The sequence below is a fragment of the Solanum dulcamara genome, chromosome 6 (genome assembly GCF_947179165.1).
Source record: "Solanum dulcamara chromosome 6, daSolDulc1.2, whole genome shotgun sequence".
NCBI lineage: Eukaryota > Viridiplantae > Streptophyta > Magnoliopsida > Solanales > Solanaceae > Solanum > Solanum dulcamara.
Genome location: NC_077242.1, coordinates 75,196,009 through 75,205,041, shown reverse-complemented (window position 1 = coordinate 75,205,041; position 9,033 = coordinate 75,196,009). Strand labels below are relative to the sequence as shown.

The 9,033-nt window shown below is 31.7% G+C and overlaps 1 long non-coding RNA gene across 2 annotated transcripts; it reads left to right on the top strand.

Moving 5' to 3' along the window:
* The first annotated feature begins 4,371 nt into the window (after positions 1-4,371).
* LOC129891399 (uncharacterized) lies at positions 4,372-8,942 on the top strand. Of its 2 annotated transcripts, none has more exons than XR_008767192.1 (3): positions 4,372-4,429; positions 4,969-5,046; positions 8,868-8,942. It is a non-coding gene; the product is annotated as an uncharacterized LOC129891399 (long non-coding RNA). The 2 variants fall into 2 exon arrangements; XR_008767193.1 differs by having other exon boundaries at positions 8,874-8,940.
* Positions 8,943-9,033: the final 91 nt, after the last annotated feature.

Below are 9,033 nucleotides of genomic sequence, written 5' to 3'. Positions count from 1 at the left end.
ATTCAGTGTATAAAAAGAGGAACTACATCAAAATGCACTCAATTAATCACGTTGGACTAAAGTTTTATGAACATCTCGACGTTTGAGATGTTAGTTCTATATATGATTTGCACATTAATTTAGGTTGTCTTTCAGTTGCTAATTTAGAATCTGAAATTTATAATTTTTTTATAACGATTTCAAATTAATGTATAATCATAACTTAATTCACATTCAAATATTTATCGATATTTAATATACTAACTATTTAATTCGTCCTGCTATCTCTCCCGTGCTCCTGGATTATTTCGATGCATACTCAATTCGATAACGTTTGTATGTGTACTAAAATACCCTTTTGAATTGGTCTGAATTGAGTTACTAATAAATATAAAAAGTGTCGTTCTTCTTTAAATTGATCAAAAAGAAAAATACGTAAAATACATAAACTAAAGCAAAAAGAGTACATTATATTGTAGAACTACATAGTACATACACACAAAAATTAGATACACCATTATTATTCACCGGTTCTTTTATATATATAATATAAGAACAGGTTTTTTATACATATATTTTATTAGATTTGATCACACATTATTATTTGAATATTTCATATATTATATGTATTATTCAACAAAAATATTGACACATGCAAACATATCCCCAATGAACTCCTTGCCATTCACATTCTCCAGAGGGACATCCTTCCTTCACACATGTTTCCTCACAATGAGCAGATTCATAGCATTGCCCAGGAAATGTTCCACTAAATTTCTTGCATATTCCATTCTTCACACCATTAACATCTACATCCACCAAAAAAAATAAATTAAAAAGTAAATATCTTTTATCGAAAAATTATACTGTAAAAATAAGGTAAAAAGTAATATATATATATATATATAAATTCTGCAGCTAAATAGTAGAATTCACCGCTTCAACGATGAATTACTGAAATATTCTATTAGCTACTAGCAATTTAATAATGAAATAGCAATGAAGTTCATAGCTAATTTATATTTTCTTTTATAGTGCAACATATAATAAGGATCAAATTAATTATGGGAATAAAGTAAAATTGCTTCTTTTGCTCAAACTCACCAGTTGATGCAATGAGGAGTACTAGGCAAAAAAATATCACCAGAAACTTAGTGAAGCAAACATTATGTCCAGCCATATTAAAAGATTCTCTTTAATTATATATCAAATGTAAGAAAGAGTTAGATGATCAAGTGGATGAATGAATATAAGTTATTTATAGGGAGAACAAAAGTTGGGTTCTTAATTAATTAATTCAAAGTTAGAATCAATAATATATTCAAGAAACCTAAATATAGGTTGTGATGGATTATTGAGATTTCTCTATTCTAATTAGAGGTAACGTGGGTTCGAGTCCCTTGAAATAAAAAAAATTTCGTTGAGAGCGTCGTTCTCAAAAAATAAACCCTACAATGTACGAATTTAAATTTAATCAGACCTTAATATGAATATCAAACACCGATCAAATAACAAACAAAAGATATATATTTTCAAGAAATCGTTCTTGGTATCTTCAAAATCATTATTTGACCTGTTTCTATTCTTGTTATATTATTTGTATTTTTTTTGGTCTTGTAGAAATGGATCTTTTGATTCCTCTAAGCTACTAGGAGCCAGCAACAAGGTATTTTGCGATAAATAAGAGATAAATTTAAATTATGCATGTTTTTTTTACTTTTACTATGAATTTTATGTACAATAACATAATTAGTGTAATTTTATAAGTGGATCTGGAGAGAGTAAGATGTACGCCGATCTTATTATATCTTTGTAAGATAGAAAAATTATTTCTAATAGACCCTCTGCTCAAGCAAAATATTTCTGAAGCAAAATTATAAAAAAAATATGATAACAAAATAGCAAAAATACAAAGTAAATAAGACAACAAATAGTAATACTATACATTGTGCTGAACTACGCCACTATGCATTTTCTGTATGCCTTTTAAAAAGTGAACAACTTGTATCAATTAATAACACATATATAATATTTGTAACAACTTGACACTTCGTTTCAAATGTTAAGTTCGTTGTACTCCAAATTATGTTCCAAAAGTGTGTATATTGATGTTGATATGATCATTTATGACTTGTTAGCATGGTTTGAGTTGAATCTCGAGCGTTCAAACATGTTTTGAAAAAGTTTAGAACTTAAAGGTCACGAATCACAAGATGATTGTGATTGATCAGGGAAGTTGATTCTCATAATCGTGAGAGATCGAATCTTGATCGTGAAAGATTTGACTTGATCAACCTATACTGTCGCGATGTCCAATCATGATCGTGAAGAAGTTTTATGATAGAAGTGAATCCATAATATTTAAGGAACAATATTGGACTCAAGTAATTCAAAACGTATTAGATCTGGAGTCTAAACCTTGTTAATTAATGATTTGATTATGTGGGTGACTATATATAAGGTGAGTTATATTTTAATTGACTGAATCATCGTTTGCTGTGTGGACAAAATGATTTTGTAAAATCGGATGTAGTTTTTAATTAATTCATAATGGCATGGATGAGTCTTTTTTCAAACGAAAAATTGCATAGATGAACCAAATTTTTAACGGATAACATATATGAGCGTTTTCTCAAAGTTCGATGGCATATTTGAGACTTTTCCTTCTTTTTTTTGTGGTAAAAGAACTTATTAGGAACCGAAAAACGTTTTTTTCCATTCGATATCTAATATTTATATTGAAATATCATTCAATTTAAATTTACACAATGCAAAACTTAATTCTGAAAATGATACTTTCAACATATATATTTTCTTTCATTCTCAGAAGCTCAAATTCGAGAAAAATTATTCACTCAACATAGATACTGGCACATGCAAGCAAATCCCCAATTAGTTCCCCTCCACTCACACTGTCCAGAGGGATATCCTTCTTTATTGCAATTTGTCTCACAATGAGATGACACATAGCATTGCCCTTTAAATGTGCCACTAAATACCTCACAAATTTCATTTCCCGCAGCCTCAATATCTGGAAAAAAAATTAAAAAACTAAAATTGCTACACATTTTTTAATAGCTTAAATTTTAGATGAGATGATCAAACAATTTAAAAATAAATAATAAAGTACAAGAAGAAATCATGAGTTTCGGAACCTGGTCGATACTCAATTCTCAAAAATAATGCATTTGGTTCATATATTAACAACATATTCAGTGTAATTTTATAAGTGGAATCTGAGAAAGAATAATAATGTATGTACCCAAATCTTACCCTTGTACCTTTGTCGAGTAGAGAAGTTTTTTCGATAGATCCTTGATCCCAGGGGGCGGTCCTACAGAGGGTTCATATGAACCCACTTAGTCGAAAAATAACATTATAATATATATATTTATAGTTAATCAATTTTTGAAAATTTATAGCTATATATTGAATTTTGACTCCATTTAAACAAGTATAACGTTAGCTTAGCAGTGAAGTGGATTCAAACAATTCTTAAGGATCCTGAGTTTGTAACTGGCTATCACTACGTAAGCCTCATTTCTATTTTATATCTTGAATCTATTTGATAAAATTCTGAGTCTGCCACTGAGTTGATCCATATATTAAGAAGAAGAAAAAAAAAATCAAGGCTCGCCCGCACGTAGGGAAATATGTTGTGTAATTAATAAATATGTACCATGCATAATAATTTAAACTTTTAAATGACTTAGCCACATAAATATCGGAAAAAGACTCACCATTTGAGGTGATGAAGAGTATGGTAAAAAGTAATACCAGAAAATTAGAAAAGCAAATGTGAGGCTCAGCCATATTAAAATTTCTCTTTCTATGCAAATAGCAACGAGTTATGAAAGAATTTTGGGTATTTATCAACTCAAAGTTACATTTACAATTAAATATAATTCAAGAAGCATGTTCTTGGTATCCTCAAAATCACCAAGAAAAACATAGCAAATTAACAAAATTGTTTTATATGTTGTTTCATCCTTGTTATATTTGTAGTTTGTGTGTCATGGTAAAAGATTATTTCCTCTAATCTAATTTATAATCAGATTTTTATATAACACTCATAATTTATAATAATATTTTATTATAACGGTCAAGTTTTACTTGAAATTAATTTTTCATGTTATTTTATATTATATATTCTTTGTAATAACAAATAAAAAACTATTCAAACAAAGGACGCCGTTATAAAGAAGGTTGAGTGAGCGAAATACATCGTTGTAGGTTAAATACTCTCTTTATCATATTTTAATTGTGTAATGACCCAGTAAGTCATTTTGAGTACAAAAGTGATAATTTATTTAATATCCTATAATACTTGTTTCATATTATTAAAATAAATTAGGGATATTTTCCACTTCTAATACATAAGAGTTTTTAAAAGGGGGGGGGGGAATAGGGCGAAGAACTCACATGCGCATGCGGCGGACGAAAGGAGCAGGTAAAGAAGCTTACCTCAATTTCCACTACTAGTTATGTGCATTAAGTTATGGTATATATATGTGATATGGAGTAATAGTAATAATATATTAATATAATAGATACATATAAATTGAAATTGGTTGACAACATGTGCCTCTAGGGATTGGGAGATATATCATTAGGTAATGATTGTTTGGGATGTTAATAAGGGAATAATGGGTGTATGTAGCATTCCGCAGAAGGGTTGCTCTCCCCGTGAGTTAACATACTGTTCTTTAGCTTCGTTAATTTATTTATTTTTCTTATAATTATCACATTATAATTCAAGTTTTGATACATTGAGATAGGTAATTAAATATTAGGTATATTATATTATATTATATTATATTATATGAATACAATTAGAGTTATGAAATTGGAGGAATTGAGGCTTAACCCTAGACTTGAGTTTTAGGGAATTGATTATAGAGTTGGGTGAATTGTTGGGTCTAGGTTAAACATATATATAATATGGGTGTCTATAGACCCGTTTGCTTACGAATATTGTATATTTGATAGATCGAAAATGTTTTGAGGCATTGAAGAAAGGAAAGACATCGGTGGATTAGCTTGTTTGATTTTGGTTCTTCGGTTGAGGTAGGTTATGGTTTATTCTATATCATAGATAGACTCTTAATAATAATTGATAGTCATTGAATAATGTGTGAAGTTTACTATGCATTTAATTATTGTGATTTGAATAGTTGATATCTTGTTGTGATTGGTCTGCAATCTCAAGGCAGTGAAATCCATAATATTGAACTTGTCTTATCAAAAGTGATGCCTTGAATAAAGAAGGTTTGATGAAATATTGTTAATAAAGTGGAATGTGATAATAAAAATGATAAATTAATTATATTTGGATCGGGTGTCACGAGCAGACACGATATATTTGGATTGGGTGTCACGAGCCGACACGGTATATTTGGATCGGGTGTACGTTCCGACACGATATATTTGGATTGAGTGTCACATTCCGACACAGTATATTTAGATCAGGAGTCACGAGCCGACACAATATATTTGGATCAGGTGTCACATTTTGATAGGGTATATTTGGATCGAGTGTCACGAGCTGACACGATATTATTGGATCGGTTATCACGTTCCAGCACGGTAATATTAAAAGAAAAAATACTAAAATGACTTAATACTACCCAATCTCAAATAACTCATTTTTCAAAAGAGCGTGGTGTGGAGGCCCAAGGCCTCATGTATACTTTGGATATTATTGACTGGTTACGTAGCTGTTTTATTATGTTGTCACTTGATCTTGATCTTGTTGTTTGCCACTTTTTAAGTGTTATAGTTGATTTTCTGCTATTATTTTATGCATATTGGTTTATATTCCAAGTCGGACGATGATACCTACTCAGTACATGTTGCCCTGTACTGACCCCTACTTGTATTTTTCTTTATTTTATTTTGTTGAGTGCAACGAGTATACCATAGACTTCAACTCGCCCTCAGTTCTAGCCAGTCTCCAGCATATCAGATTCCAGGGTGAGTTATCCTCCTAGTTTGTGTTGGATTCTCTTAGTCATGACATGATGTTCTTAGTTTTCGGACACAAACTAGTTTATTTATCTATTCTGATATTTGATACTCTTACACTTGATATTCTGAGATTAGATGTCCTTGATGTGATAACTTTCAGATTTTGGAGAACGTTATGTAGTAGACTCTAGTGGGTTGTTATTTCTTACTTTAATAAGGTTTGAGATTCCGCAATATTATCGTGTTTTATAAGTTGAATCGTTAATGTAAGTTGGAGTTTATATCGTTGGTTCTCCCACCTAGGAGGTTAAGTGTGGGTGCCACTCATGACCCATTTTGGATCGTAACAAACTGACATGATAATATTTGAGAGTGTCACCTATACAATTTGACACCCCACAATTGTGGGCTGTGGCTATTGTATAATAACAAGAGCTCACTTGATTGGCTATATCAACTCTCACTTTGTTGGTGAGAGTTTGATTGCCCGTCTTGCATCCCCTCCCTCCTTTTTCCTTTCCTTATCACCCTTTAAAAAAAAGGGTTGACAATTTGTGAATTTGACCCCATTATGTAACAACATTAGCCCAGTGACCTAATATAAATTCCATACATTTGGGGCTAATTACATCCTATCTCAAAAGTTTTTTCAATTACAAAAATTTCGAATTTTTCATTGCTTTCGAATACATTATTCCTTGACTGTTAGATACATTGCAAATGACACATTACTTAATCGAAAAGATGTATCCAAGATAGAATGAATGTATCTGAGAGGGGATAGAGATGTATCCGAGAGGGAATTTTGTAATTTTTTTAATGATAGAAAATTTTAGAGATTATGATGTCTTAAATTGTATATTTATGTAATTTTTCCATTCATTTGGGTTGCTGGGCTCTACACTCTTTGAGAAGGTTAGACTATGAGGAATTGATATATATTAATAGTGTAAATGTTATGTATATCTCAATCATGTTGATAAACTAATTGTTCGAACAGTACATTTGGGAAAGAAGCCCTTATTTATCTTCATGAAAATTAATTTCTTATAGAACATCTTCCATCTCCAGTCCATTTTTCTCACTAACTCACCTGCTTAATTAAATTTGGAAATAATTTACTTTGACTTCACATTTTACTCTTAGTAAAAAAAAATTCTAATCATACTAATATTATGACACGTTTAAGATTACAGGTTTCAAAAACTTTATAGAGCAAGTGTTATAACATATTTTAGATTACAAATTTCATTTTTTATATTTTCTTTCTTAAACTTCGTGCCTATTTAAGCTATATCACATAAATTAAAATGAAAAGAATAGTAACTACACAGTGGTGTTTAAGATAATTAACTAATTATATGTAAATCTTTAGGATAAACATAAGCGATAACTTGACAAAAATGATAACTCGCATATTACCACAAATTATTGGGTGCTAAATACTACAATTAATTAATTAGCAACCAAATGTACAAATGCAAACATATCCTTTTCTAAATCCAGTCCAAACACAATCTCCTTGAATAGCCCCTTCTTTTAACCTTGCACGTCTCATCACAATTATAGGGAATTAATTAAGGAAAATTACTGTAATGATCTATTTCCGTCGTTAGGGATAGGCCAATGGGGAAGGATTTTGGGCCAGAAAACTTCGGGTAGTAACTTCAGAAAATTTGAGCCTAGGCCAGACTTGGACGAATTCTGAGTTAGGTGAAGTCTAGAGTGAACACGTGAATGATGGGAGGTCAAATTTATAATTTGTTTGGACAGGCTGATAGCCAAGACGATACGGAGCATTTATGATTTCACAGAATCGCATTCGGGCGAGTAAAACTCTTGAAATTGAAGTTGGCGTGAAGGATATATTTTAATACGTCTTTAAAAAGGGTGTGTGTTGTGAAATAGGGGATTGGAGCACAAACTCCGAGCTCACTGTTCCCGCATATCCCGCCAAAGTGGGACAGTCACGACTTAAATCGTGAAAAAGGCCAGAAACGGTCCTTTCTGCAAGAATCAGTTTCTAAAACCCCAAGAGGCGACCTAGGGCAATTTTCATTGATTTTCCACTGATTTCCACGCTTAAGGTAAGGTTTTTACTCCCTAGATTCATACTTTGATTCTTAGAAACTAGAAGTATGGATGATAATAATCGGGGGGTTTGAACTGAAAATCTATGGTGGGAAATAGCCCTAAGGTAAGATTAGGATCATGGGTTTGGCCTAGGGAATGAAATTATGTTATATTTCTTGATAGTTAGGCCATTGTTTTGATCCTTGATATGTATTTAATGTTTATAGCCAAGAACGAGAAGAACAAACCCGGAAAGGGAAGATTCTTACATTGTAAGGTTGAGAAAGCTTGAATTTGAGGTAGGTGATGGTCTAGTTTCCCTTATGTGTTTCATATACTTGTTAAATTGCTTCATAATATGCATGTGTGTATATGAATAGGGAAACATGCTGGATTATGTGTGAAATAATCACTTGTTGGCCTGTTATTGTGATAAACCTGTTCTTGGTGGAATAAATGTTGTAAACATTGAATGTTCTTATGATTGTGATATCTTGAAATCGGGTTTCACGTTCCGATACATAATTTAGATCGGGTGCCACATTCCGACACGTATTTGGATCGGGTGTCACGTTCCAATACATACTTGGATTGGGTATTACGTTCCGACACAAAGTTGATTGTTTGTAGGTCCCTTGAGAGGACCCTTGTGTGAAATTATAGTATGTGGAAGACATTGAGTTGTGATATTGGGATGTTGTTGACTTATTCTGTATATGTATATTCCTATTGTGTTGAATTTACTTGTCTATGATCCACTTACTGGCTAACCACGTGATCCTACCAGTATACCTTATTTTTGTGTACTGATAGTACTCTTGCTCTGCCTTTTTTGCCTTTTTGTTGAGTACAAGGCATATTCAGCCGGTTGCGGAGAGACCTCGGTTGGAAGTTTAGAAGTTTGTTCAAGCTCCAAGGGTGAGTTATTCTGTCATGCTGCCATGGACTTTTTCATTAATCTCAGTCCTTCTTTCGGGACTCAAATGTTCAGATAATGTTTCTATTTATTTACTA